Source organism: Gymnodraco acuticeps, unplaced genomic scaffold (assembly GCF_902827175.1).
Source record: "Gymnodraco acuticeps unplaced genomic scaffold, fGymAcu1.1, whole genome shotgun sequence".
Taxonomy (NCBI): Eukaryota; Metazoa; Chordata; class Actinopteri; order Perciformes; family Bathydraconidae; genus Gymnodraco; species Gymnodraco acuticeps.
In genome coordinates, this window is record NW_022991808.1 from 188,035 (window position 1) to 200,617 (window position 12,583).

Here is a 12,583-nt window from a genome sequence, read left to right on the forward strand (position 1 = left end):
CACACACCTACACACTGTACCACACACACACCTACACACTGTACCACACACACCTACACACTGTACCACACACACACCTACACACTGTACCACACACACACCTACGCACTGTACCACACACACACCTACACACTGTACCACACACACCTACACACTGTACCACACACACACCTACACACTGTACCACACACGCACCTACACACTGTACCACACACGCACATACACACTGTACCACACACACGCACCTACAGCCTAACAGCCGTTGTGTATTTTATTTTGTGAAGCACTAAATGCTCTTTATGGGACGGGTGGCGCAGTGGTCTGTGCATCCGATCATCAGATCAAGTGGGAGTGCTGGGGAACTCCAGTTCGAAACCCGCCACTGCGTCAGGCCGGTGTGTCCTTGGGCAAGACACTTCACCCGGATTTGCTCCTGTGGGTATTGTCCACAGTACATGTATGATACTAATGTGTACTTGTAAAAGCGCCTCGATGACTTCGAGGCGTGAAGATGGACGGTGTGGCGCAGTGCGCTGTGCAATGATCATCAGATCAAGGGGTGAAACCCGCCGCTGCTGCGTCTGTAAAGCCGGTGTGTCCTTGGGCAAGACACTTCACCTGAACTTGCTCCTGTGGGTATTGTCCACAGTATCTGACCATTGCATGTATGATATATGTGTGTATATGTAAAGCGCTTTGAGTCATTGAAAAAGCGCTATAATAAATGTAAGGAATTATTATTATTAGAAACATCTGGACTCTTTGTTTGTAGATATCTACTAAACTAAAGAAAAGAGAGTCGGCCTGTTCTACTGAGTGATATCTATGATACACACTGCTCTGCTTTCTGCACGGACCTCTCAGCTGTTCTCTCTGGAAACATCGCGTCACGATGAGAGCAGTTACTACAATAATATCCAGGGGATGCATGCAGAGCTGTGATTGGCTGAGATCAGTCCGGCCGTCACGACTCTTTGAAACATCTCTGTTCCCGGAAATGCATCCACGAAGGAGCCGAGGAGGAGCCATCAGTGTCTCCTCGGTTAGAGCTGCTCCAGAGAGCCTCCTCTCTCCTCTCTCCTCGGTTATAGCTCCTCCAGAGAGCCTCCTCTCTCCTCTCTCCTCTCTCCTCGGTTAGAGCTCCTCCAGAGAGCCTCCTCTCTCCTCTCTCCTCGGTTAGAGCTCCTCCAGAGAGCCTCCTCTCTCCTCTCTCCTCGGTTAGAGGTCCTCCAGAGAGCCTCCTCTCTCCTCGGTTAGAGCTCCTCCAGAGAGCCTCCTCTCTCCTCTCTCCTCGGTTAGAGGTCCTCCAGAGAGCCTCCTCTCTCCTCGGTTAGAGGTCCTCCAGAGAGCCTCCTCTCTCCTCGATTAGAGCTCCTCCAGAGAGCCTCCTCGACGCTCGATCCTCGATCCTCGAAGTGCATTTAGAGAAATTAGATGTCCTTCAACATGGCGCGCTGAAATTTATTTCTGGGTTACTACCGGAGGACCGAGGAGTCGAGGAGCCGAGGAGCCGAGGAGTCGAGGAGGGGGATTTGATGAAATGAGAACAAAAATTCAAATTTCTCTAACTCCCCTCCTCGACTCCTATCCTCGTGTCTTAGTCCCGCCCACAGGAGATGCGACCGGAGGAGTCGAGGAGAGAGGAGGGGAACCGAGGAGAGATGAGGGGAACCGAGGAGAGAGGAGTCAAGGAGCGGAACCGAGGAGAGAGGACGGGAAGCAGCAGGCGGTTAGAGGAATGAGAACTCCTCTCCTCTTAGCGGTCATGGTGAGCGGTGAGGGGTCGGGATGCCAGATCTGACCCCTGAGCTGTGACAGAAGGTCCTTCCTGTCGGGGACGCGCCATGGTGGGCCGCAGCAGAGACTGCAGCGCAGTAGCGGGAACCAAACTCTCCCCGGCCAGCGGGGGGTGACCAGAAGGAGCCTGTGCCCCTGAGTAAGGACCCTCTGAAGCGTCTGTAATAACAGCGGCGGGAAGGCGTACAGGAGACTGTCTGGTCAGTCGTGTGCCCGAGTGTCCTGCCCCATTGGGCTGGTCACCTCTGTCCAGGAGAGCCAGAGGGGGCAGTGCATCGACTCTTCAGAGGCAAAGAGGTCCACCTCGGCCCTGCCGAAAAGGCTCTAGATTGTCTCCACCACTTCTGGGTGAAGCCTCCACTCCCCTGGTGGAGGTTTGTGCCGAGAGAGGAAATCTGCCACCTGATTTAGGTCTCCTGGTAGAAAGACTGCTCGCAGGCTGGCCAAGCGGGGAGACGCCCAAGACAAGAGGCTTTGTGAAACCCGGAGCAGCTGTGCGGACCTGGTGCCCCCCTGGTGGTTGATCTGGGAAACCGCGGACATGTTGTCCGAACGAACAAGCACATGCCTGTCCGTCAGTTGGGGTAAAAAGTGCCTGAGCGCAAGCAGCACAGCGTGAAGCTCTAGCACGTTGGTGTGATATGCAGCTTCCTGGGCGGACCACAGACCCTGAACAGTCCTGCCCTGCCACACCGCACCCCACCCTGAGAGACATGCATCTACAGTGACAGTCTCCCGGCGGGATTGGATGGCACCTATGGGCACGCCCATCACTGCCGCCAAACACTGTTTCTACACGGACCACTATTGCGGTAAGCATGTTGTAACTTCTGGTTGCTGTTGTCACCTCCGGGTATCCCGTGTGCCTGTTCTGTGGCTGATAGCTTATTATCTTAACTTAATCGATCGTTTTAAAACTCTTGATCACGGCAACTGCCTGACGTTGTAATCACACGTTACTACAGCTTAAGCACTCACAACTCTCCTTCTCTTAGCGACTGTAACTCCACAGTTGCCTACACTCTTTTCGGGTTTGCTAACGGTAGCTACTTTAGCTTGATAGCTAGCCATGGCTCTTTCCCCACCCTCGGGTGCTATTTCCTGCTCTTCCTGTCTCATGTTTGGTTACTTCCCTACCTCCTTTACTGGTACCGGTACATGTGTTAAATGTAGTATAGTTGTTAGGTTGGAGGCGGGAATCATAGCCATAGAAGCCCGGCTCCGCATCTTAGAAAGTAACTCAGCTACAGTAAAGCCCATGTTAGCCGGTGCGGACCGGCAAAAGGTAGCTCCTCTTAGTCGTCCCCCGGCAACTCCCGAGCAGCAGGGAGACTGGGTGACTGTTCAGAAGGGGCATAACGCGAAACCCGCAGGTCCCCACCAACCCGTTCACGTATCTAACAGATATTCCCCACTCAGCGAGACACCCGCTGAGAAGCCAACTCTGGTTATTGGTAGCTCTATTATGAGACACGTGAATTTAGAGACCGAAGCCTCCACAGTAACATGCATTCCGGGGGCCAGAGCGGGCGACGTTGAGACGCATCTTAAACTGCTGGCTAAGAATAAACGTAAATACAGTAGGATTGTTATTCACGTCGGTGGTAATGATGTTCGTGTACGCCAATCAGAATTTACCAAACTTAATGTGGAGTCGGTGTGTAGTTATGCTAAAATAATGTCGGACACCGTAATCTTCTCTGGTCCCCTCCCCAATCTGATCAATGATGACATGTATAGCCGCATGGCATCATTTCAGCGCTGGTTGTCTTGGTGGTGCCCAGCAAACAATGTGACATGCATCAGTGTGTTTTAAAATATTTTCCCAGCTGAGCAGGTTATGTTTGTCCAGGATTTTGCAATGGTGGTATAGCTTTGGTTTTCTGTCCAAAACTTTGAGAGCTTGTTTGTGAAGTGACAGGATAGGCCTTAATGTTGTGCTATTCGCCTGGGTCCAGCTGGTCATACAGTATGTTAGGTGGGGAAGGATCATGGCAGTCATATAGAGTTTTGCTACAGGTGTTGTCAAACAGTTCCTTATATTTCTAAAGTTTGCTAACCGTGACACTTTTCGAAATCCCGTTTGTGTCCCCCCGCTTTACAAATAGGCCTATGTTTATTATTATTATTATCTTTTAACGCAAGCCATCATCGCCACAGCCTCTGTGAGAGAGAGAGAGAGAGAGAGAGAGAGAGAGAGAGAGAGAGAGAGAGAGAGAGAGCACCTTTATCTATTTAATATAGCCTAGTTGTACAAAATCAAGTAAGAAATCATCATTCCAATGTGTACTATAGGACAGTAAACAGTTTAAAAGGGGAGTGATTAGTAAAATATGCATAAATAAAAAGAAAGAATGCTAACTAGGTAACATAAGATAAGAATACATAAGTTTAAATGATTTGTTATTGGTTGTGATTATTGTTATGGAAATCTAAAAACCCCAATACTGTAGAGTACAAGTCAGAAAACAAATAAATGGTGAATCAGACAGAGTTGTCTTTCTGGTGATGTTTATTCGAGGCCTCAAACAAACATCAGATACAATAAAATATAGACACAGGTCTCACAGAGTATAGGATAGTCTGCGCGAGTGTGCGCAGTTCAATATGATAGCAAAGCTTATAAAGGGAGGAAAAGATGAGAAGGTAAGAAATCTGTCTTCACACGGTCACATTGTTATTAGACACCTGGCCTTGAGCTGTAGAAGTTCTCGTGTGACTTTGTGTGAGTCTCAACCCAGTAGACAAAACAGCTCTGTGGCCTTGAAGTAGGATAGATAGAGCAAACAGCACATCAAACCAAATGAAAGAAGCATTTGGTTTAAACACATCAGGATATAATACAATTTCCACTACATTCCCCCCTTTTGATCATACTTGATCAATAAAAAACAAATGACAGGATAGACTGATATAACACATCAATGAATACACTCCATCACTGGTTTGAGTAAACACATCACAAATATATCATAGAAAACTGGCTGTTTTTGTGGAGGACAGACTCCAATATAATGTAAGCATAAGAGGAGAGTACACTCGATTCACATGATTATATTGATTATATTGTAGTGTCGGAATCAGACTCTTCTGATTCTAGCTGGTCTATCTCACTGTGGCGCAAAGGATTGTCTTGTAATGGAATAGCAGTATACTGAACGAAAACTAAAGATACCATGCTGGAAACGCACTTCTTCAGTATTGGGATAATCAAACAGACATATAATATGACACAGGTCAAGAGCAAATTGCTGTATGAGAATGTTCCTAGAGGCTATTATGAATGGGGCATGACCTGGAAGCCTTGCGTCGTCTCGTAAGTGAGGTTCTCTAGCCGAACGTGTAAGGTATCTATGTTATGGGCTTTTTACCTTGTGGTGTTCATGGTGTTGGAACTCTGGGTAATGATGTGTCGTGTACATTAAGGACATGAGGACAGTGATGGCTGGATTCAAATCCACTAGAGTGCATGTACCTATCCAAACCCAGCATCACTGGGCCAGGCCAGTTGGAGGGAAATATGGTTAACATCAGGGAATGCTACGTTAGAAAGGATTCTTCCAGGGACACTGAATATGCAATACGAGATATTGTAAACACCGTAACTGCACTGTGCTATCTTCCCCATCCCTTAGAGTAATGTTACCAATCCCTGTCTTGACCAGCCCCTCTGCCCGTGTGTTCGTCCTGCTCTCCCCATGTACCTCTTAGATATCTCGATTTCGGCTGACATGCTGTGTGCTGACCATGGATACATAAAATATAGGACTAGTCCTAACACAACTATCATGGCAAATATGCAGAGGAACCATTTTGTGATTGTCCAGGCTCTCCGGTAGTATTGCTCACTGTTGCGTCGTCGTTTTCCCAGACGAGCCGTCATCACGAGGTGGGAATGCTCCATGGGGTGTGTGTGTGTATTCCCTCGGTCGATGTTGTGACACGGACAGTCAGACTCCGCACACCGGTAACACAAACGAGGAACCAGAGAGCATATGGAACCGCTCAGCTGGCACTCGCTCGTGACACCTTGTGTGTAGTGTGTTTTGGTGTATGTAGTGCAAGTGTGGTGCAAGTTGGTGATTAGGACACATCACTTGTTGTCATCTACTTCTGTTGGTGATTAGGACACATCACTTGTTGTCATCCACTTCTGTTGGTGATTAGGACACATCACTTGTTGTCATCCACTTTTGTTGGTGACTAGGACACGTCACTTGTTGTCTTCTGCTTCTACCGTTTCTCCTTTCCTGTGACTACGACCTTGCAGTGGCTGGCGTGGACCCACGTAGCTCTCTCTCGGCGACCTTGACCGCTGTCTGGTTGACCAGACGCAGGTAGGGGCCAACGATTGGATTTCCAGCTCTTTCTCCGGAAATCCTTGACCAGCACGAAGTCGCCGGGTTGGAGATGGTTAAGAGGACCAGTGGCAGTCGCTAAAGTGGATGACAGGTTAACATACAACATAGCAACATAGCATCCTCACACAAAGTTGTGGAGGGAAGAGGACATCCTGGAGCCTTGAGTCCAATCTGTGGAGGAGCCCCAAAAAGGATTTCAAATGGGCAGAGCTTGTGTCCATGACAGACCTGTGTCTGCACAGCATTTTGCTAGTTTGTTTTAGATTGTGCAAATTACTCCTGATTTATAGCCTCTAACATCTGATTTATAGCCTCTAACATCCCCCCTTTTGACACATTGTCCAACCCATGTGTCAAAAACAGCCCCAGCAGCCCTCCACCGAGCCTTCTCAACTGGTGTAGCTAGCTGCTGAAGTGACGACATGTTATCAGTGAAGGAGGAGACAGGCATTCTAACAAATGAGTGTAAGGTGCGTGAGGTGTGAGAGGAATCAGACTCTTCCTTTGCGGCTGAGTCAGCAGGTCAATTAGCAGACCCAATTTCTTAGGGGAACTGGGTCTGTACTGCTTGCAGAAATTGTCTACACTTCCAAATAGCCACAAAATCGTGCACTACCCCAAAAGCATAGCGTGAGTCAGTGTAAATAGTCACGGTTTTGCCTTCTGTAAACGTGCAGGCTTCAGTTAGAGCGATGAGCTCTGCTGCTTGTGCTGAGACATGGGATTGGTCCGGAACGGAATACAGCAGAATCTGAAACAATAGAAAAACACCCCACCCGATTAGTGCCCCCTTGGTCGCGAGAGGCAGACCCATCAACATACAAAATGAGGTCAGCCTTGGTCAGAGGAACGTCTTTTAAGTCCGGTCTAGGTGTGCACACAGTCGTGTTAGTCACCTTCAGGCAAAGGTCAATAAGAGGTTTCTTACACCTTTTCCAAAGTCAAATTCAAGCACTTTTCAAGCATCTTACAGCTGTTGTAAATTACATATTTATATGCACATACTCAAGTGAGTATTTCCCTACCTCACATTAACTCAGATGTTCTTTATGCTATAAACAACCACATGTGTGTTTCGTGATAGCATTCTACATGAGGATGAAAAATTAAAGAAAAGAAAACTAAGTTTAATATTAATATCAAAATGAGTGATCTGTACATCTAAAAACCCAATTCAAGCGACCTTTCACCTCCACTTAATTAAATGCACTGGTTGCAAGATAAAAATGTGAGTTAATTGATTTAGATAAAGTCCCCAAAGTCTCCCCATAATTTGCAAAAATTAATTTATAAGTTGTGTTGACGCAATAATGTTGGTAATTACATCAACTTAATATTGTGTGTCATTTGAACTCTGATTTCTGCGTTAAATTGACTTCAACCTAAATTCAAGTTGAGGTATTGTAATGTAATTGGCTTGATAACTTATTGTTCTACCCCTTGAGTTAAGGATTTCAAGTCCACTCCCACTTAAGATGCCTGGACAAGTTCCCACAGTTAAGACAAATAGAAATATACAAAGGACATCTTAAGGTGAGCGTCATCTTTTGTCATTCAAATACAACTTGAAATTCAAACTCTCCTGATTGAAACATCATGTGTTGAAATAAACAACTGCAGTTCAAAAATAAAAAGTGAATTGCCTAATATTTTTGTTGTGGAATCAATTAATTTCTTTCTTTAAAGGCAACACATGAAAAAGCTAAAAGGAAAACCCGATTGAATACAATATTATTTGGAGCAACTTAATTTACAAATGGCTGTCCACTTAAAAACATCTGTCCATGTTCAACATGTGGTAATTAAGTATACACAACTTAAGATTACATTTAAATCATACGGTAAAACAAGTTGGAACGTTTGGAGTAATCAACTTAAAACTTGTGTTTATGCTACCAATGATTAAGTAAGTGGTAATTGAAAACACCTGATTGTAGAGGAAACGCCTTTTCCCCTAACTCAAATAACTTTGTTGCTTTAACAAAATGTCATTAGAAGTTGTCTTAACTCAATAACCATCGATGCAACCTATTGCCTTGATTCTCTTTGTTAAGCCAAGCATTTGTTTTTAGAGTGTACGTAGACTGGGCCTCCCATATAACCTGGCTGAGCTGATATAAAAACAATCAGCCAAATAACTTTTCAAAACATCAGTGATTACTATTTTTTAAGTACTTTTAGGTTGGCAGTAAACATAAGTCAGAGGTACCTGGTGTACTTTTCCTTCACTACATGTATTTAATACCTTTAGTTACTTCACAGATCTGGATGAACGATGTGAAATATAATCAAGTGATATAATCAGACTTTAGTTCCACCTGGAGTAAATCCACAAGCTACCCTGCAGTATACAAAGCCATTCAACCTAGCTGCACCTTTACCAGCTTTGAGAACACTTTCATGATCAATCATTATAAAACATATCATATATATTATTCTGAAATGGACCAATCTGCACAATGAATACTTTTACTGTCGCTACTTTCACTATATTTTGATAAGAATACTTTTCTACTTTTACTTGAGGAACATTTTGAATGCAGGACTTTTACTGTACCACTCTGGTACTTCTACTTTTATTCAAGTACAATATCTGAGTACTTTAGTCTGAATTCTAGCTACAAAATCACGCAGCGCTGCATAAAAATAACCTCACAATGGTAACAAGTGGAAAATAATATTTACAAATGTGTACAATGATTTGTAGGTAATTTTGACTACTCAAAACACCTGACTTATACAAAGGAAGACTGTGTTCATTCTACAATTACATGGGATTAAAGTAACATGTAGTTTTACTTGTATAATATTTCCATTTTGTATAAAAGACCGTTTGTTTTCATCTGTTTTAGAATAAACAAAGTATTGGCTTCAGAATACCAAACTTGTTTCGGCAAATTCAGATGATAAATACAACTTTGAAACTTGTAACGGCATAATTACAAGCAGAGAACGGAGTAATGTAACATCACAACAAGCATAACAACAGCCGTGTGTTATGAACACTGCTGTGGGTGCGCAAATCATGAGGTCATCAAACTGGCCTTGTATGAGAGCGATGCCTTTAGAAACTTGGAGAGAGGCCAACCTTGTACACAATGCCTGGTTGTACACAGTAGCCTTGACACAAACGTGTGAATCTGTAAGGTTTACCCTTATATTCAAATGTGAACAAAATTGACTGTCTTTGTGTACAGGAACACTGAAAAATGCATTTGAGAGATCTTATTATCTTGTTTTGGAAATGATCTGTTGTTTTCCTGGGGCCTTCACTGTGGGAAACCCTACAGATGCCCTTTGCCAGTATTCTTCTTCTAACTCTTCTAGTCTCCCGACTATAACGAAATTTAAGCAGAAGTGCTTAATCATGTTGCTTCTACTTCTGTCTGGTATTCAGCCTAATCCTGGTCCTTTAATGGCATGTAATACCCCAACGGACTTTAAGAACTTGTCTGGGTTACACATCATCCATGTAAATGCTCGCAGCCTGCTTCCCAAAATGGATATGTTGCGAATTTGGTCAGAGTCAACTGGAGCTGATCTAATTATTGTTTCTGAGACTTGGCTTTCAAAGAAAATATTGGATAAAGATGTCGGAATTGACGGCTTCAATATTTATCGTTCGGACCGCCCCAGGAAAGGTGGTGGCGTGGCGATTTACGTAAAACATAATCTTGCTGCACAGGTCATCTTCTCCAAATCTGCTGTTAAGCAGTTTGAAATCTTAGCACTAAAGATTTATTTATCTGGTGGTCAGTTTTTAACTGTTGTTGGTTGTTATAGGCCCCCTTCTGCTACAAACGACACATTATCCTCGCTAATGCAGCTTTTATCTCAACTACAGTTTAAGGAAATCATCCTGGTAGGTGATTTTAACTGGGACTGGCTTTCACCAGTGTCTGATGATTTTAAAATTCATTGTATGTCGCTAAATTGTACACAATTAATTCAAAGTCCTACTCGTCTTAACACCAGGTGTCTAAATAAATAATCTCTTATCGATCTTTTAATTACTAATCAACCCCATAAATATACTGCAACCGGGGTCTTTGCTAATGACCTAAGTGATCATTGTCTAGTTGGTGCTATTAGGGATACCAAAATCCCCCGTACCAAACCCTGTGTTGTTCTGAAAAGAAATGTTAAGCACTTTATAGAGCAAGCCTTTCTTCATGACTTAGTTCATTTAAAATGGGATCGTATTTTATTGATTGGTGATGTTGACCATGCTTGGAAGTATTTTTATGACAGTTTTAGTTATTTTTTAGATAAACATGCTCCGTTTCGCCGGTTCAGGGTGAAGGGCCGTGATAACCCCTGGTTCACTTCTGATCTGGCAGCCCTCTTACGCAAGAGGAATCTCCTTTGGGCTGCTGCGAGGAAGACAGGTTCTGAGGCTGACTGGCTTCTTTTTCGTCAACTGCGTAATCGCTGTACTGCTTCCATTAAAAAAGCCAAAAGCGATTTTTACTTATCCCAGACCACAGACAGTTTAAACGATCCTAGGAGATTTTGGCATACCATAAAATCCCTCTCTGCCAGCTCTCGCTCCTTAGAGCTGCCTCCTAACATTGTTGTTGACTCCACCCCTGTGTCAAATAAGACAGAGATGCTTAATTGTTTTAATAAACATTTTATTGCCTCCAGTTCCTTGTTTGACACATTATCTTTTGGTAAATCATCTCCCTCCATCACCACCAGTCATGCCACTAGTAGCCACACTTTCTCCTTCAACCCCTTCAATGTTGGGGAGGTTTGTAAGGCTCTAAAGGGCCTAGACCCCAAAAAATCAGCAGGTCCGGACGATCTCCCCCCTTATTTCTTACGGCTAGCTGCAGATATTATAGCCAAACCACTTTGTCATGTTTTTAATCTTTCTATAACAAGCAATGTCATTCCAGATGTTTGGAAAACTGCAAATGTTCTCCCCTTATTGAAAGGTGGTGATCCCATGGTGATGAATAATTACAGACCAATTTCCAAGCTCTCTATTTTAGCTAAAGTACTTGAAAGGCTGGTGAATGATCAAATCAAAGAATATTTAAGCTTGAACAACATTCTATCTCCTCACCAGTCGGGCTTTAGGAAGCAGCACAGTACAGTAACGGCTGCTTTGAAAGTAGTGAATGACATTGTTGAAGGCTTGGACGCAAAGAGCTACTGTGCTGCCCTTTTTATAGACTTATCCAAGGCATTTGATACTGTGGACCATGGCATTCTGTGCCAGAAGTTATCCCATATAGGCCTGTCTGACCAAGCTGTTGGTTGGTTTGCAAACTATCTTTCAAATCGCAAGCAATGTGTAAAATTCAGCGGTCTCTCCTCAAGCTTTCTTAATGTGCCCAGAGGCGTTCCTCAAGGTTCGGTCTTGGGACCGACCCTTTTTACTATTTATATAAATGATGTGGGTCAAAGTATGGATGCGTCTGTACATCTATATGCAGATGATACTGTTGTGTACTGTTGTGCTAGCACTGTTGCGCTTGCATTTGAATGTCTGCAGTCTGCTTTTGACACTTTTCAGTCACATCTGTTCCACCTTAGGTTGGTGTTAAATTCAGATAAGACAAAAGTCATGTTGTTTTCCAATAAGAAAAAGTTACCAACTGTTCTTCCCTGCATCATGTCTGCACAGCATAACCCCATTGAAGCTGTTAACACCTACAGATACTTAGGCATCACCATAGATGAAAATCTCTGCTTCAAACCACACATTGACAATCTTTTAAGGAAATTGAAATTAAAGCTGGGATTCTTTTTTAGAAATAAGGCCTGCTTCTCCACAAGTGCGAGGAAACGGCTTGTAGCTGCCACATTTTTGCCGCTCTTGGACTACGGGGATGTTGTGTACATGAACGCCTCAGCTCACTCCCTTCATCTGCTGGACGCTGTTTACCATGGGGCTCTGAGGTTCATAACCAACTGTAAACCCCTCACACACCACTGCACGCTGTACGCTTTAGTCAACTGGACATCATTATCAATGCGCAGGTCACTGCATTGGTACAAACTCATCTATACCGCTATGCTTGGACTGCTGCCCCTCTACATATCCACTTACATATCACACAAACAGTACAGCTATAGACTAAGATCTCAACATTACATCACTCTGTCCGTCCCCTCAGTACGCACGGTGCTTGGGAAAAAAGCCATATCATACTCTGCCCACTCGACCTGGAACACACTTCAGCAGGAACTTAAGCTGACCACTTTGATACCCATCACGGATTTTAAACTCATTTTAAAAAAGCTGGAGAAATCATCTGTGGGTGTTTGCACCTGCTATATCTGACTGCTGTATATGGATTTTAATGACTACTTTTTTACGATGTTGTATTTTAGTGTTGCCTCTGTGTTTAGTGTCCTGTCTGTCTGTAACTTTGTGTGGTAGTGTTACCACTGACAGGTCTCTCTTGAAAATG